Source organism: Camellia sinensis, chromosome 13, assembly GCF_055761805.1.
Source record: "Camellia sinensis isolate YWXY chromosome 13, ASM5576180v1, whole genome shotgun sequence".
In the NCBI taxonomy this organism is placed as follows: Eukaryota; Viridiplantae; Streptophyta; class Magnoliopsida; order Ericales; family Theaceae; genus Camellia; species Camellia sinensis.
The window spans coordinates 130764644-130784116 of NC_138973.1; the positions used below are offsets into that span (position 1 = coordinate 130764644).

At 34.2% G+C, this 19473-nt stretch overlaps 1 long non-coding RNA gene across 3 annotated transcripts; it reads right to left on the reverse strand.

The window, feature by feature from the left end:
- Positions 1 to 1042: 1042 nt before the first annotated feature.
- LOC114289299 (uncharacterized) lies at positions 1043 to 18964 on the reverse strand. 3 transcript variants are annotated; one of them, XR_014349564.1, is made up of 4 exons: positions 18737 to 18929; positions 16506 to 16553; positions 5949 to 6085; positions 1043 to 1266 (listed from the first exon to the last, which is right to left on the reverse strand). It is a non-coding gene; the product is annotated as an uncharacterized LOC114289299 (long non-coding RNA). The 3 variants fall into 3 exon arrangements; XR_014349565.1 differs by lacking the exon at positions 16506 to 16553 and having other exon boundaries at positions 18737 to 18964; XR_014349563.1 differs by lacking the exon at positions 1043 to 1266 and having other exon boundaries at positions 5731 to 6085.
- Between the last annotated feature and the right edge of the window lie 509 nt (positions 18965 to 19473).

Here is a 19473-nt window from a genome sequence, read left to right on the forward strand (position 1 = left end):
GCAACCTAACATCCGTTAATGTTAGCCATAAAAAGACATTTCTACCCTTACCCTTTTCTCTTTTGTTATACATGTAATTTTAACTTAAGCCACATATTTTAAAGAATTAAACTACCTATCTATAAATTCAAATTTTTATTTAATTAATCTAATTATATGTATATATATTTAATTATGTAACCTAATAAAACTAATAATTATGCACGTATACATACTAATTTTTTATTTAATTAATCTAATTATATGTATATGCGTATATATGTATATATTTAATTGTCTAAACTAATAAAACTAGTACTAATTACAACAAAATTGGGATTTAAAGATGAAACAAATTTGTCCCAAAATGTACATACTTCCTCAACCAAACTAATTACGACGAAAAGTTTTCGTCATCTGTTTTGTCGTCAAAGCATCGTCACTAAAAGGTGCTATAGATGAAAAAATAAATTCGTCATTGAAAATGATAAATTTGTGATGATTTTTTTTTGTTTCCAATACACTATGTTGGGAACATACTTGTAAGTAATTAGCGACAAAATATTTTGTCATTAAATGAAGAAATTAAAGACAAAAGTATTTTGTCATAAATATAAGAAATAGAGACGAAATAATTTTGCCGCGTTTAATATAAACGAAGGCGAAAATTTTTTGTCAAAGAAGCTACCAATAGAGACAAAAACAAATTCATCATTGAAAATGATGAAATAATGTCAAAAAAAATTTGTCATACATTGAGGGTAATAGTGACAAAATGTGACAATATTTTTCGTCATGACAAATTCATTTAGCGACGAAATAAAAAATTTGTGACAAAATTAATCCACCTAAGCCAAATAAGCGACAAAAAAAAAAAAAAAACTTCTTTAGGGATGAAAAATTATCACTAATTCCATAATATTTTTTTCCACGTTATATACCTATTTTATCAAAATCTGAATTTTAGTTCAACAAATATAACCATGTTCATGTTGAAACTTGTTTAATATAACAATCTCATCACAATTTAACTTAACCTGCTATAAATCAACACGTTTACGAATTAACAAAATGAAAATATTCATTCATTACAAATAATTTCATCCTAATACAACAAAATAGTTCAATATCTACAAAATATCCAACAATTATGACTAATGCAATTCCACAAAACATCCAACAATAATTAGTGCAACTCTACAAAGTATGTGTGTCCTTATCAAACAAAAATGAACATTCAAGCAAATTAGATCATTGTTGCAAGTAAAAATGCCACCACGATCCAATCTGCAAAAAAATAAATTAGAAGCTTTAGTAACTAATCAATTATACAAAAGATTAAAAATCACTACAACAAAAAGCATTTTTGGCGACGTTTTTTAGCAACCAAATTGAATTTAGTTGCCAATTGTATGTTTTTGGCGACAATATACGTGTTCGTCGCCAAAAAATACACCATTAGCAACAAATATCTCAATTCGTCGCCAAAAATGGTTGGTGCCAATTAAATTTTTTGCGCGGGAGCGCTAAAAATGTTTTGGCGACGAAATTAATATATGGCGACGAAAATGTTTGTCACCAATTTTGACTTTTTGGCGACGGAATTAAAATAGTCGCTGAAAGGTGAATGATATTTATGGCAACATAATAATTTTCGTCGCCAATAAATTTCTTGTCAAAATGACGTCGTTTTGAATCTGTCTTTTTTTTTTTTTTTTAATGACCGAATAAACAAGATTGACCTAAAATGAGTCTTCTTCGTCCTCTCATCACAACCTGAAGCGGCACAACAGAAGACAAAGAGGTATGTCTTCTCTCCCTCTTCTTCGTCTCTCTTTCCCTCTCCCTCTCCTTCTCCCTCTCACTCTCACTCTCTCACACTGTCTCATCTTCCTCTCTTTCTTCTTTATCATCAATTTCATTTGGCATTGCAGAACACAACACAATCAATGGGACTGATTTTTCCCTCACACTCTCACACTCTCTCATCTTCCTCTTTTTCTTCTTTGTCATCAATCTAATTTTTCGGACTGATATTTTGATTTTTTGGACTGATATTGTGATTTTCGGACTGATATATTCTAATTTTTGGATTGATTTTGGAACTGATTTTCGGGACTGGTATATTCTAAATTTCGGATTGATTTTGTAACTGATTTTGTATTTTTTTGGGGACTGATATTATAATTTTGGGTATCGATCGCACAAATTTGCTGGCATGGAAAGGTGCGCTCAAATTTTTCGATATATCACCTTATAGATTTTGATTCTTGTGAAATCTGGTTTGAGTTTGGTAGTTTGATCATTTGTTGAACCGATGTTTTGTGCTAGGCATTAAGCTTTGATTTTTGTGAATATTTTGAAATTTTGATGATTTCAGAGACATCAGAGTAATTATAGGTGATCTTGAGTAATTGTTTTTTGGTGTGCATTTTGTAAGTGGTTTTTTCACACCCACCACGTGTTTGTGTGTTGGTTTGAAAGAGACAAAAAGTTGCAGTGGACTAGAATTTGTATGAGCAATTTCTTTGACTATGTGACTAATTAGAGTCATTTTCATTTTTTTTGTTTTTATATTTTCTAGGTTGTGGATGTGAACTAGAATTTGAATTTTTGTACTGGATTCTCGGCTTTTTTGATCACTCCCTAATAATATATATATATATATATATACTAATATACACATAACAAACAAGCCAATGCTATCTATATATAAAGCTTTTTTCTTCTCATTATATAAATAAGTTGGCTAGCCTCTATAATTTGTTGAAATGGCTAATTATTCACATCAAGTGTTCTCTATGAAGACATTTGTTACTACAAGTTGATGTAACTTTTGATTATCATAGAGCACTCTCATATTTTTTGGGGTTTCAATTTTTACTCTTTTTCATAAAGATTATTTAGATGATATTATTTTAGATATATAATAGTACATACTCATGATTCTTGAACTTTTTTCTTTTTCTCAGTTTCTTATCTAGTTTTGGATGAAGAATTTCTAAAACTAGAGTTTTGAAAAAACTTGAATTATGAGACCTTTTTATTGAGATGCACTATATTTATATACAAGAATTACATTTAATCATACATAATTTACTGAAATTCTATACATATTTAACACGTGATAAATAAGGAGTCAACTACAAGATTCTCATTCATGAGCTTCATCTTTGACTAGTTCTTCTCCTTGATTTCAGCACGTAAAATGTCTCAAAGCTTACTGCAAATTGCAGGGACAAAAAAAAAAAAAAAGAAGAAGAAGAAGAAGAAGAAGAAGAAGAAGAAGAAGAAGAAGACATAAACACACACAAACAAACAAACTGTAGGTCTTTGTTGTCTCCTATGCACAAGCTAATACATAAAGTTAAAAGGATTTCTTTTGATACCACTATGTCTTAGTGCCTTGTATAGACATAAGCTGGAGATGTGGGCATCTGCTCTTTGTGTTCAACATGTATGGTTTTAGTGCTTTCATATACTTTGGAAGCTTACAAGAACTTTGTTTCATGGATACTAGATACCTTAAAATTATCTCCATCGTAATTCGTGAACTCTGCTTTTTTCTTCTTCAACATATTCATAAAAAAGTGCACTCACACTTTTAATCAAGTCCAATTACAATAACAAAATGGGAAATCCAAAGACCACAACCCCCAAATTTTCAGGCATGACATGTACATGCCAATAAATAATTCAAATAGAATATCTGTAACAAATGTCTTTATGACATGCACAAATAACTTAGGAGACCATTTAGGGGATTTGCCCACCTATGTTCCATGGTACCAGTATTAGTACATGCACAGCCACATAGGAATCTGGTACCAGTAAAAAGAGTATGATTCAACAAATGCATAGATGCAGAAAGGTATATGTATGTTTACTACTGTTTAACATTAACCTAGTTAAAGCAAGAGGGGCATAATACATCATTAACTTACCCTCTTTTATAGTTTCCTTCTTTTTTTATTCATATATAAACCTCACTCTACACTAAACACCATCTTTAACTGCAGGCATAGGCTTAAACCAACAATTTCTCTGCATCACTTTTCACAAGATTGGAATTCAATAATAGCACAAAACACACAACGTCTATTTGATTAGATTTTTGAAGGACACCTCCCACAAAAGAAAAAGAAATGAGTATGCTTTTTCATTTTGTCCTCAGGTCCCAAATAAGAAATTAATGTGCTTTCTTTCTGGTAATTATCACTCAAACTTAATCAACTGAACTCAATAAGCCTTGTCCCAATTACTAAGGTTGGCTCTATGGAACTGTTCCCTCCAAGTAGCTCTATTCTTGATTCCTCAACCTGGCTCCTCCTTAGCCTTCTTATATTTCTTTTAGCATCTACATTGTGAACCAAATTACTCCTCCTTACAAGCACTTTGTTCTTCATCGTAGATGGCCATTCTGAATGAATTCACCTCTTATTCTGGCTTTCTTTATAACAGGAATCACCCATCTTAACATTCTTGCTTCAATCACACCCTTTTTTTTTTTAATATATTGTTTCTTAATAGCCCAATGTTCTATAACATGCATTATAGCAGTCTAGCTGACATCATAACAATCAAATTAAACTTAACCCTTCAATGTTATAGGTAGCTTATGATCTCGCGACCCTTTGAAGCACTCTTCCATTTCATCCATCCTCCTTAATGTACCATTCTTTATAAATAATAGATTCAAGATATTAAAAATTATCTTTTTTAGATACCTTCTGGCCAAGAAGTTTTACTTTATTTTCTTTGCTATTTTTAATTTTGCTAAAATTGCACCCTATATCTTCTTTTTTTCTTGTTGTTCTTAAATTGTCCACAATTCTACCTTTGAGTTCTCTCATTTAGTTCCATCAATTCTAACTATATTGTCTGTAAACAACATAGCACATGGGAGTATCATTTTAAACATTCATATGCAAAAAAATGAGGATTTAATATGGATCCTTGATGTAAGCCAACTATAATCGAAAATTCACTTGTTTCTCCCCCTCTTGTTCCCACACTAGTGACAATTCTATTGTATGTATCTTTGATTACATCAGTATATCTAATGTATATAAAAGAAGAAGACCTTTATATGGTTGTTTATTGACTTGTAAAAGCAAATGATAAGTAAGTTCCATCAATCACGAAATTAGAAAATTAGTTTCTACATAAAATTTTCTTAGAAAACAACCAAATTTATTTTTTTGCTGTGTAGTCTGAAATTATGTGGCAAAATCTTGATAGTCAAATTGTGTGCATCTTTGTTAAAAAAAAAAAAAAAAAAAAAAAAAAAAACTGTGTGCATCTTGATTTAAAATTTTCCACAATTTTTAGTTTCTGAAAGATTTTTTAATGCCAAAGTCTGTTAAAACTTTGTACAAATTTCTATTTTCTATGATTATTGTGTGATTGATGGACATGATTTGCTCTTGTTCCATGTGAGTAAACCATACAAAGGGGTCGATTCTGAGGCTTGGGTATACATGATCGATCATGTATGGCTTGATGGCGATTATCAGGTAAAATTTCCTAATTTAGAGAATCATGTTGTAATTTCAATTTAATTTTACTAATCAATTAATTTTGCAGAGCTTGGCTAAAAAAGCAAGGGATAGTCGAGCGAGGTTACCATATAATCATACAATGGGATCCAAGTCATTTCGAGCTGCAATGTATAAACAGGTGATGCATTTATTATATCTAACATAATGATTGAAATTAATTATGTATACTTACTTTTAAATGGAATTAGGGTACCGAGAAGACTGACTTTGTAGACTTCTACAAAGATTCCCATTGGAGCAAGAGAAAGTCGGATTGGGTAGCCTCAATATGTGGTCAATTACATGTAAGTATGCCAATTAATAGAGTTACATATTTATGTAAATGATGGTATTTGTTGAAGTTGTTTACAAATTGATAGGAAGCTTTGAAAAAGGGACATGAAGAGTCTTTAGAGCCTGGGGCAATACCTTTAACTCAGGAGCAGCTGTCAATCGAGATTCTTGGAGAGAAATCGAGATACTTAAAAGGCTTTGGAGTTGGTCCAAAACCATCATCATCCAGATCTTCTGTTACTGCACAAGCACATACTGAGGTGGTTTCGAGCCTACAAAAAGAACTAGAGTCATTGAAGAATTTGTCCAAGGTCCAGCAAGAACAAATTGCAGCCCAGAACTTGGTAGCACAAGAGCAAGCTAAAATGATTGAAATGCAAAACAAAGATTTGAAGAGATTGAGAAGTTTATGAGGAAGACCAAGGATCAAGCAGGCATGCAGGTTGATGAAAATGATTATTCATCAGAGGAATCTTATTGACAAACACTTTTGTAAGTATATTTCATAATTTACTGTTCAAATCATTACAAGCATTTCATTTAATATGTCTGGTTGTGTTGAACAAACGGGACCTCGATTGGATCTCCGGTTAGAAAATTAGAAGAAAAATTGTAAAACACAAGACTTAAAAGGCCCGTTAGGGGGCCAAAATTGCGAAATGACCACCGAAACCACCGAAACTTGGCACAGACATTTTGTTCAAGCCTAAATAGACTTGTAGGAAAAAACAGGACCTCTATTGGATCTCCGATTAGAAAATTAGAAGGAAAATTGTAAAATATAAGACTTAAAAGGCCCGTTCGGGGGCTGAAATTGTGAAAGGACCACCGAAACCACTGAAACTTGGCACAGACATCTTGTTCAAGCCTAAATAGACTTGTAGGAACAAATGGGATCTCGATTGGATCTCCGGTTAGAAAATTAGAAGGAAAATTGTAAAATACAAGACTTAAAAGGCCCGTTCGGGGGCCGAAATTGCGAAATGACCACTGAAACCACCAAAACTTGGCATAGACAGCTTGTTCAAGCTTAAATTGACTTGTAGGAACAAACGTGACCTCGATTGGATCTCCAGTTAGAAAATTAGAAGGAAAATTGTAAAACACAAGACTTAAAAGGCCCGTTCGGGGGCCGAAATTGCGAAATGACCACCGGAACCACCAAAACTTGGCATGGACGGATTTTTCAAGCCTAAATAGGCTTGTAGGAACAAACGGGACCTCGATTGGATTTCCGGTTAAAAAATTAGAAGGAAAAATGTAAAACACAAGACTTAAAAGGCCCGTTCGGGGGCCGAAATTTTGAAATGACTACCGAAACCACCAAAACTTGGCACGGACAGCTTGTTCAAGCCTAAGTAGACTTGTAGGAACAAACGGAACCTCAATTGGATCTTCGGTTAGAAAATTAGAAGGAAAATTGTAAAACACAAGACTTAAAAGGCCCGTTCGGGGGCTGAAATTGTGAAATGACCATCGAAACCACCGAAACTTGACACGGACAGCTTATTCAAGCCTAAATAGACTTGTAGGAACAAATGGGACATCGATTGGATTTTCGGTTAAAAAATTAGAAGGAAAAATGTACAATGCAAGACTTAAAAGGCCCCGTTCGGGGGCCGAAATTTCAAAATGACCACCGAAACCACCAAAAGTTGGCACGGATAGCCTTTTCAAGCCTAAATAGACTTGTAGGAACAAACGAGACCTCTATTGGATCTCCGGTTAGAAAATTAGAAGGAAAATTGTAATACACAAAACTTAAAAGGCCCGTTCAGGAGCCGAAATTGCGAAATGACAACCGAAACCACCAAAACTTGGCACGGACAGCTTGTTCAAACCTAAATAGACTTGTAGGAACAAACGGGACCTCGATTGGATTTTCGATTAGAAAATTAGAAGAAAAAATGTAAAACACAAGACTTAAAAGGCCCGTTCGGGGGCCAAAATTGCAAAATGACCACTGAAACCACCGAAACTTGGCACAGGTAGCTTGTTCAAGCCTAAATAGAGTTGTATGAGCAAACAGCACCCGATTGGACTTCCCGTTACAAAATTAAAATCAAAATTGTGAAGTTCATATCGAGTTTTTTTTTTTGTCAATCTAATATTGTTTTTTCTTTTTTCATGTGACAGATTAGCAATGGTGGAAAATAGTTTGGGCAGCATCAGAAGATTTGATTTTGTGTTTTTGGAAATATTTTGGCATTGGATTTTGGTAAATGATTTATGGATTAAATGTTTAGCATCAAAATATTTGGTGTTGTGTTTTTGCAAATATTTTGACATAGGATTTTAGTAAATGACTTGTTGGTTAGATGTTTTGTGACGCCCTCAAATAAACCCATAATAACCATAACATTAACGTGCATTTATAAAAGAAAACGAATCATTTGGGTTATTCATCAGAGTATTCTTATTGAAAGACATCACATGTAACATCCTGCAACATCAAAATAAATGCCCTAAGGGCTTACATCTTTCCAAGCTAACACTTGGACACAAAAAGGATGAGTACTAACTCATTTACAAGTTAAGCCCTAGGCTTGAATGTTTACATGAAATCTCAAAAAAAATAACAAAGTAAAACATATAACTAAAGACAAGTCTTCAAAATCCCAAACATCAAATCCTTCCAGGCTAAGTCCGTGGAGGTAGCTTATCACCTGAACCTGAAAATGATGTTCCCATAAAGGGTGAGCCACAGCCCAGTAGAAAAATACTAAACCAAATATAAGCATTGAATAAAGTTATAGCATTCAATAGATGGTTAACCAAGATAATCAATTTTATCATTAAACAGTCTCATGACACTAATGTCTAAGACATATTTCACTTTCCATTATTATCAACATGGCTCTGAACCTGGCCAAACTTACAACAGTGAATTATATATCATATTCACATTACTTCCAATATCAACAAAACAAATGAGACTCATGCTCATATCAAAACACTTCATACTTCCCATTTGATACACATTTTAGTGTTGTATCAATAATCATGTAAAAACACTTCAATATAATAAGCACACATAAATATGGTGCTAATGGAGTCCATCCCCTATCTCCTCCCAAACAATAATTCGGTTTAGAGGTCCATCCCCTATCTTCCCCTAAACCGTGGAGTAATCCCCTATCTCCTCCCAAACAATATGCATATGCAATGCTCAATCAATACATGTAATTTCTGTATTAATTCAATAGTCTAAATTTATGACTTAACAAATTGATTAGTTTCAATTTTCCCTAATCCGCATGCAATGTCTACAACAAGCACGACTATCCTCCACCAATAGCCCAAAACAGTTATTTCTAGACTCGAAAAATAAATATACCAACAATTCAATAGGCGAGTGATTTATATTAACCAACTACACCATTTAATCAATAAATTCCCCAATTTCATGGATTTAACCAAATTCCCCAATTTCCTTAAATTAATTACTCAAATCAATTTAGCAATTCAACTAGGTTTTGTTCCCAAAATTTTCAAAGTGTCCCCAACCTATCAAAATACCAAACTTAGAACAAAACATATAAATTGGAGTAGGAAAATCCCTACCTCGAAGAAAATAACCCGTATTGAGAAGATGGAGATGAAGACCAAAGACCAACGTGCTCCAAATCCCAAGTTTCTCAGATTAAAACGAAGCCCTCAACCCACTCTAACTTTTTAATAAAGGATCTAAGGTAGAAACTCACTCTAAGTAGATCAATCGAAAGAGAGAAGGTGTGTAGAGGGAGAGAGAGAGATAAAAACACTCCAGGGGCGGTTTTTAAAAAGTTATGAAGGAAAAGTAGGTCAAAAAGTGATCCAAAAAGTGAAATCACGGACTGATATAATCGACTCTACGCTCGAGCGTAGAAAGCCCCGCTCGAGCGTAAGACACAGAATCATGCTCGAGCGTGAAGAAAGCCGCTCGAGCGTCGATTGCACCCTTCCAGAAGTTTTGCAGGCGCTGGCACCCGCTCGAGCGTCAAACTCACCGCTCGAGCGGAGGAGCAAAAACAAGGGATCATGCTCGAGCGTAAAAACTACCGCTCGAGCGGAAGAACTGCAGAGCAAAATACTGGGAGATGGAAAATCACGCTCGAGCGTCAAAATTACCGCTCGAGCGGAGAAGCAACAACGAAGGGACCGCTAGAGCGTTAAAACTTCCGCTCGAGCGTAAAGGCCAAAATCTGGGCATCACCTATTGGCATCTAAAATCAACCAACCTGTAACAGACCCGCCCAACCCAACCTATACTTCAAATACAAAGAGATTAAAGGACAACGACAACCAATAAGTAATGACAGGATCCACGGAACCTAAGTCCGGATACAATAATTTAAAGAGAAAAGACCGGGGTCGCTATATGTTTAACATCAAAATATTTGGTTGTAATTTTGAAAATATTTTGACATAGGATTTGGTAATGTATTTATGGGTTTGATATTAGTAGTTTGTAAGTACTTTGGTATGCATGTTTTAGATTGTCAGAGAATTGTAATTATGTTTATTGGGATTTTTCATAGCTATTAATTTTGAATTAGTATGAATGTCTTGCACAGGTGTATTATTATTTACATTACATTTGTGTATATATTTTGCACAGGAAAACAGGTGTTTTGGATTATTTTGAACAGAAAAATTATTAAAATCAAAATTTATGTACTGAATTTTTAGTGACAGGTGGTATTTTGGTCGCTGTTAATATATTTGGCGACAACATATTGTTTTTGTCACTAAAAGTTAGTGGTTATTCCAAGAACTTTTAGCAACCAAAACTTACTCGTCACTAAAACGTGATTTTTAGCGACCAAATTAATTTTGTTGTTAAATAGTACTTTTGGCGATACATTTATTTGTCGCTAAAACTACATAGCCTATTCAAATTTTAACCTTTTAGCAACAAATTGTAATTTTATAGCGACAAAATATATGATTTTTGGCGACCAATTTTGCTTGTCGCTAAATGTCTACATACGGTGACAATTTCTGATTTCATCGCCAATACGTTTAGTGACAGGCCTTTGGCGACAAGTTGTATATTTGTCACCGATTCTTTTGGCGAAGGAATTTGTACTTGTGGTGACAAATTTTTGGGACGCCAAATGTGTTTTTTGTCGTAGTGAATATTAGTAACTAATTAATTCACAATTGATCAATTGTACAATTTATTCCTCTAACGGACTTTTTTCAAGATTATGGAAACAAAAAAATTAATTTTAAGGCTAATTCACAAATGATGTATCCCATTAATGTGTTTTAAGTTTATACAACTTATATTGGTCCCTTCCAAGGTGTTTCTGTTGGTTCCTATACAAATCCGTGGCTATGTGATAATTTAGCCTTTCGACAGTCTTTTTTGAAGCTTCAAGTATGGAGGAAAAAGCATTTTTTAGGCTAATTGACAATTTATACATCCCGTGCACGTGTCGTAAGTTTCTACAACTTATATTTGTCCCTTCCAAGGTGTTTATATCGGTTCCTGGACACATTTGTGACTGTTTAACAATTTAGCAATCTAAGGGGCATTTTTTAATCACAAGTACGAAAATAAACATTTTTTTTGTATCTAATACACAAGCAGTGCATCCTGTGCATGTGTTATAAGTTCCTACAAGTAACATTGGTCCTTGTCGAGGTATTTGAGCCAAATCATGAGAACTTTTGTGGCTGTTTGACGATTTGGCCTCTGATGGCCTTCTTTCAAGCCTAATTATTTAAAAATCGATTTTCTAACCTAATTCACAAATGATGCATCTTGTGCATATTCCGTAAGTTTTTACAAGTTATATTATATTGGTTATTCTTGTGGTGTGTGTGCTGGTTCTGATGACATTCGTGACTATTTGAAAATTTTGCCCTTCATTGGCCATTTTTCAAGCCTAAGTATAGGAAAAAAGCATTTTTTAGGCTAATTCACAAATAGAGCATAGTGCCATAAGTTCCTACAAGTTAAATTGGCCATTCCTAAGGTTTTTGTAATAGTTCTCATGTACATTCGTGGTTGTTTGACAATATACTCTTCCCATGGACTTTTTCTAATATTATAGAAAAAAGTGTTTTTTAGGCAAATTCACTAATAGTACATCCCATTCATGTGTCGTAGCTTCTTAAAAGTTATATTGGTCCCTTCCAACGTGTTTGTGTTTATTCCCATGCACATTCGTAGTTGTGTGATAATTTAGCTCTTCAACAGCCCTTTTTGATACGTATGTATTCATCATAAAATAAATAGGATTCCATAATGAAAAGGTTATTAATCTTGAGCCCTTATGCCTAAATGGTGTGGAGGTTTTCTTTTCTTTTTTGTGGTTCAAAATCTTAGTCAGTTAAATTTCCTAAATAGAATTATGGATTGTTAGCTTGTAATCGTCAGCCCCTATGGCTCTACTATGCGCATCACATTAATTTCATGTTCTAAGGTTGTGATGTCTCAAACAATCAGAGCCTAAATGCATATGTACTGCAGTCCTCCATAATTAGTGTGGGGATATGTTTTCTGAGTACCAACACGTGGTCAAGGTGATGTCGACGTGTCAGCCGAGGTGCCACGTGTCCTGGTTGTTATGCCGAGGTCATCTTGGATAGGCCGAGGTTACCTCCGAAGATATCAGAATCCGAGATAAGCGGATGAGGGGCAAGAGTCCTAGAATAAGAGAAGACTTCAGTTTGTATTAAGATAAGACTCTTTAAGAGTTTATCCTAATCTTACTGAGAGTCCAAGATTAGCAGTAATTCTGAGTCCATAGAAGTTAGGCTTCTATTGGGACTAGGTTTATATTGGCTATAAAAGAGAGGCACCCCCATGGGTTTAAGATATGCTTTTGATACTCAAGCTTGTGAGTTTAGCACTTGATTTATCTTTGAGAGATATACTGACTTGATCGTCGGAGTGCCCCGGGTGGACGAACCACCGCCGGAATCTTCTCTTTCTGTTGCAGGTCAGCCAGGTGCCATCTATTCTGCCGGTGCTCTCCAGCTGGTTACTAAGCGGGCAGCGTGGTCAAAAAATCACTCACACAATTTGGCGCCGTCTGTGGGAAAGAAAAGAGAATAAATGGCCATCACTGTACAAGATCAACGTATCGGAAACGACGAGTTTAGCAAAGATGGAGAATGTGTCGACATAAACGGAGTAAAGACCCTTCCAGAAGGGACGCAAAGACAGGGGGCATGAGTGCTCCTAAGGAGATGACATTCAAGTATAGAAGAGCTCAGCCCAAGTGAGCAGATCCCGGATTCCAGATCCTGGATCCCAGATCCCAAAAGGCATGATCTCGACCTAGATAAGTAGGTCCGAGAAGACAAGAGCTCAGCCTATGTGAGCAGATCCCAAATTCCAGATCTTGGATCCCGGATCCCAGAAGGCATGATCTCAGCCTAGATGAGTAGGTCCAAGAAGAGAAGAGCTCAACATGAGAAAGCAGATCCAAGATTCCAGCAGACAAGATCTCGGCACTTAAGCCCAAGAAGAGAAGAGCTCAGTGAGCAGATCTCATATTCCAGATCCCAGAAGATAAAAAGAAAACATACAAGGTCAGACTGCAGTTAGCCAGGTTGAAGACCTTTTTTAAGGTCCACAAAAGAGCATGTGAAAGCCATGTAGGGGGCAGAGAGAAGGAGAAAGAAAAATATGTTTAACACTTATTCAAATTTGTGGACAATTTACAAGTTGAAGTTAAACTGAAATCTTTGTTTAACACTTGTTGAAATTTGTGGACAATTTACAAGTTAAGTTAAACCGAAATTATTGTTTAACACTTGTTGAAATTTGTGGACAATTTACAAGTTGAAGTTAAACCGAAATCATTGTTTAACACTTGTTGAAATTTGTGAACAATTTACAAATTGAAGTTAAACCGAGATGATATTTAACAATTGTTGAAATCCTGTGTGAATTTACAAGTTGAAGTTAAACCGAGATGATGTTTAACACTTGTTAAAATTCTGTGTGAATTTACAAGTTGAAGTTAAACCGAGGTCATATTTAACATTTGTTGAAATTCTGTGTGAATTTACAAGTTGAAGTTAAACCGAGGTCATATTTAACACTTGTTGAAATTCTGTGTGAATTTACAAGTTGAAGTTAAACAGAGATGATGTTTAACACTTGTTGAAATTCTGTGTGAATTTACAAGTTGAAGTTAAATCGAGGTCATATTTAACACTTGTTGAAATTCTGTGTGAATTTACAAGTTGAAGTTAAACCGATGTGATGTTTAACACTTGTTGAAATTCTGTGTGAATTTACAAGTTATAGTTAAACCAAGGTCGTATCGAAAGGAAGATGGTTTAACACTTGTTGAAATTTTGAGAAAAAATTACAAGCTAAAGTTAAGCCGAGGTTATGATAAAGGATGATGGTTAAAACACTAGTTAAAATTTTTGAGAAAAAATTTACAATTTAAAGTCAAGCTCAAGCAATATCTGCGTACTTGCCGAAACTACCAGGTTGTCAAAACTTGAAATATGGAAAACTGAAGTCTTGATAGAAGACATTGAGAAAGTGACAAGTCCTAAGCAACACTTGTGAAAATATTTGTTACAATATTTTCAAGTGTTAGAACAAGGCTGAGATGAGCAAGATTAGAAGTTGTGACAGAGTTATTTTACCCGAAGAGATTGCACAGTCAAGGTGTACTTTGAAGACATGCAAACTATTCTAAGTGTAGAATCATACAAGAGCAGAAAAAAGAAGATATTCATTCAAAGAAGAAATTAGAGAAATGCATTTAAAGAAGAAAGAAGGCACTTCGGCCTGAATATTGAAAAATAAATTATTCAAACTACAAAAATGGCACGTCGGCCGGATTGAAAGCATACAAAGAAGGACAAAGTACAAGGTACAAGGAGTAAAAGAATGAAACAAAACTACTCGGCATCAAATGGCAGGATATAGAAGACAGTTGGGAAGACTTCTCAACAGCCTTCTCGGCCTCGAGCTCAGCATCGATCTACCGAAGAGTTTGATCAAAGCTCTTCTTGGCGATTGGCACCTTGGAGTTTGAAGGCAAGCATTGAAAGCAAGAATCTGGAAAAAGACACAGAAAACAGAAACAAGAATGTAATTCGTAATCAAAATGGTGATGACGCTATCAGGAAATCAAAACAAAAAGATTGCACAGGTGTGTCAAGCCAAGAATAGTGGCAGAAATCAACAGATGTGTGAATAGTATGTATTCAAGAAGATGATTTGGAAACAACGGGTAAAACAACAATGGTGATTAAACAATGAAGTAGAGCTTCTTGGAAAGCAAAAAGAAATAAAACCAGGAGGAACAGTGACTTACCAGAAAGAGGAAAGCCGGAATGACAGAATTACGTAAGCTTCACCGGAGGAGAGGAACGAAAACAGTTACAGGGCCTGAAAGTTTGGAACAATGATGGATTTAAGCAAAAGAGCTAGAAAGAGAAAAAGCCAGATGATTGAATCAAAAAAAAGAAAAATCAGAGTCAAGAAGACGACAAAGTTCAAGAATAAAGCCAAGTGCACAGGCACTAAGTAAGTATGTGAAGAACAAGAAAGTAATGACCCAGACACGATGCTAGCAACAGAAAGTGGATACAGCAAGAACAGTGCCAGGCATTCAAAACAATTTAAAAACTTGAAAACAGACAAAAATAGAAGACAACAGAGGGCAAGTAAACGGATTCAGAAGAGTTATAAAAGATTGAGCTTAATAAAAGAGTTTATGAACCTACCAAGAGAAATGAACGCCGATATGAAGATTGCCGGAGTCAAATAGATGACTGGAAGTCGGAAACCCATCGAAGAATGTGAGTGAAGCAGTTGCGAAGCTCTTGGAGTTTACGAATTAATGGAACAAGAACCTCGGCTAGGAGGTGTGATCTCGAGCAGCTTGGAAAGCATGAAGCTTGATACTTGACATAAGTGGACAGTAAAAGTCCAGGAAACTTTGAGGTCGGCGAGTTTGATCTCGGACAGTGGGGCATAGATGAACGAACAGCGTAGGTTCCATCACCTCAGAATGCCGAGGTAATAGAACCTAGGGGGCAGTTGTGGGGATATATTTTCTGAGTACCAACACGTGGCCAAGGTGACACCGACGTGTCAGCCGAGGTGCCACGTGTCCTGGTTGTTATGCCAAGGTCATCTCGGATAGGCCGAGGTTACCTCTGAAGATATCGGAATTCGAGATAAGCGGATGAGGGGCAAGAGTCCTAGAATGAGAGAAGACTTCAGTTTGTATTAAGATAAGACTCTTAGATAGTTTATCGTAATCTTACTGGGAGTCCAAGATTAGCAGTAATCCTGAGTCCATAGAAGTTAGGCTTCTATTGGGACTAGGTTCATATTGGCTATAAAAGAGAGGCACCTCCATGGGTTTAAGGTATGATTTTGATACTCAAGCTTGTGAGTTTAGCACTTGATTTATCTTTGAGAGATATACTGACTTGATCGTCGGAGTGCCCCCGGTGGACGAACCACCGCCGGAATCTTCTTTTTCTGTTGCAGGTCAGCCAGGTGCCATCTATTCTGCCGGTACTCTCCAGCTGGTTACTAAGCGGGCAGTGTGGTCAAAAAATTACTCACACAATTAGCTACATGAAGCATGAATCTATTGTTTTAAACTTGACGTTCATGTTTGGATTTTCTTTTCTTTTTTTTGATAAGTAATAACTCATGTTTTGATTTTGCTACTAAAAGAAGTAAGTTCAACTAAAAATCAAACTTACATTATCCAACAGCATATTGTTGCAATAAGAACCAATGTAGGATCGAACCTACATCACATAATGCACATTAGCTAAAAAATAAAAAATAAAAAGTTTGTATTCGGAACATTATTAGCAAGCTTAGTGAACTACATTATGACGCCTTCCTAAACATTATTAGCAAGCTTAGTGAACTACATGAATCTAGATGTTCTTTAGACTCTTATGAAACAATCAATCTGAGTACCTCCCAAATTCACAAATTTACTAGTTCCATAAACAAAATTGAAAAGATTTGTATTCTGAAAGATAAATCCAAAACGGTTCACTATCTAATCCAATTATGATAGACTATGAACAGAGATTTATGAATCTAATGAGAGGACCATGCGACAAGGGTTTGTTAAAAAATAAAAAGAGAAAACAGAGCTGCAATGTACATATATAATTTAATAAGTAATCAAAAACTAAGAGGGGAATAGGCATCTTTGCTAGGACACTAAAATCGAGTTGTGGTTGCAGAACTCCCAAATATATTGATTTACTAGAAATTCTGAGTCAATATATCAAATAGCATTCTCGATCCATTAGAAAGAAATAAACTCATATGTGACATCAAGAAGTTCAAAAATAAAAATAAAAATAAAAATAAAAGAGAGAAGAAGAAGTTCAAAACTCACAAAAAACATATCTTAATGATGTATATAAATATTGGCTTGTTAGTATTTTCGTATATAGTTAAACATCTAACTTCCTCATAAATTTATAATAGATTAATTTTTCACATGTATTATGAACGGAATAGGACTAAATGAAGGTCCAACAAAATCTCACATGTCTCTAGAATGAATCACATGTAAATACATATATATATATATATATATATTTCAAAAGAAACTTTAACCAATCAAATAGGCCATATTGAATAGCCTAAGACCATGAAGCATTATAACAGCTCATATAAAAATTTATGTCAATATTTGTTTCTAATTGTCTTAATCTATTTGTGTTGAATCATGTAGAGTGTTTATAAAAATTATTCAATTAGCTTTAAATCTCTCTCATTTTCAATTTCTTTCCAACTCTTAATAAACAGTGGTATAGTGGGAGATATGACACTGCTATTGAACTTCCTATTGATTAAACAAACTTCACCATGAAATGCACATTCCCAACCATATGAAGAAGCCAAATCTTGCACTACAAATTAGTCCATAACAAGATAAAAAAATCTCCATAAAGCATCCAAAGAAAAAAAAAAAAAAACACCTTCTAGAAAGATGCAATCCTTTTCATTTTGTTTTAGCTCTATTTGTTGCTTTCTTCCAATAGGCCATCTGAAGAAGAATGGACACTGAAGGGCACAAAAACCATTCCACAGATCTACATATACTAAAATTGAGAACTAATTTCAACAAAGATTAAAATAGAACACATAAACCACTAAATCAGTCTATGTCATTCTATCTAGAAGCAAAATCACCGAACAACCAACAATTACAAATAAAATCATCCGTACCTGAGCAAAAATCATGTACAATTTCAACCAATAATATTAAAGGGTGGTTTGGTTATTAGAATTAGCTTCTTTTTTTTTTTTTTCCTTTTTCTTTTTTCTCCGTAAACTGAAATAGCACAAAACCCTCAAGCTCTAAAATATACTCAACAAATAATAACTCAAAGTTGTATACGAGTTGAAGTAATAACAAAACTATTTATGGATAAACATCTTTGACAATTCCAGAGAAAAGGTTTACTACAAATCTGGGCTAGCCAAGAAGCTGTTCTGATAATTGGCAAGTGAGAATAAGCAAATAGTGATCTTGAAAAGGTTAAATGATTCACCAACCAAAGGATTGAAAGTCTAGAAAACAAAGAAAACAAGACAAACGAACAAAAAAAAAAAAAAAAAATCTAGGCTACCAATTTTCATAAATAATCACAAAATGAAGGGCAAGATAACTCTAAGATTTTTAGGATGAACTACAGTCTACTGTTTAAATTAATTAGCTTTATTGTTTATGCATCTCAATAAATTAATTTTTATACAATCACATGTTTTAGATTCAACAAACACACTAAAATTTTAAATTCAAGAAAATAATTTATTCTATAGAATCAGAACCTAAAACTAATTTATTAAGTCTTCAATCAAAACTCTATTTTTTCAAATGAAATCCCCAAATCAAATTTTTTACTTTTTTTTTTTTCAAATCTCCAAATCTTAACCCTAGAACAAATAGGTTCCAAACCTGGTTGAAGGGAGAGTGTTTTCTTCTTTGCTGAGTCTCTCCGCCATGAGTACGTTTCTTTCGCCTCTCTACGTCGTTCCCTTTCCGTCCGGCTTCTTCCCTCTGTGTCGTTTCTTCTATCTGTTTCAGAGAGCTCTCTCTCTTTCTCTCTCTCTCTCTCTCTCTCTCAACAAAACTTTTCATTTTATTTTTCTTTTCAGGAGTAATAGTGTTGGCTTTTTTGCTTTCAACAAATAGTAATTTTTTGGGGACAAAATAATTTTTCACCAATCACCAACTTTAGGCACGTTCAATTTCGTATGACGCCAAAATATTTGGCTTCTTTTGTGATAAAATAATTTTCTAACTAAATTAAAATTTTATCTAAAAAAATTAACTTCTTTTTGATTTTTATGACAAAATTAAAAGTTATATTTGATTTGATTTTTAATTTTTTTTTTTGAATTGTCGTTTATGCTTAGTGAATTTTTGTCAATGTTTTATACTTTTTAGTTGTACCTAATCTAAATGCATCTAAAATATCACAAAAATTCATTACGAACAAATGAAAATTTGAATAAAAAATTGTGTACATTTTTGTTCGGATTTTTGTTTGCTTTTAATGAATTTTTTCATATTTAGTTATTATTATTTTTATTTTTTTACATGCATCTAATCTTAATATATTTACAAAGTACAAAATGTTGACTAAAATATGGGAAAAAATTTATAAAAACAAACGAAAACCTGTTAAAAAA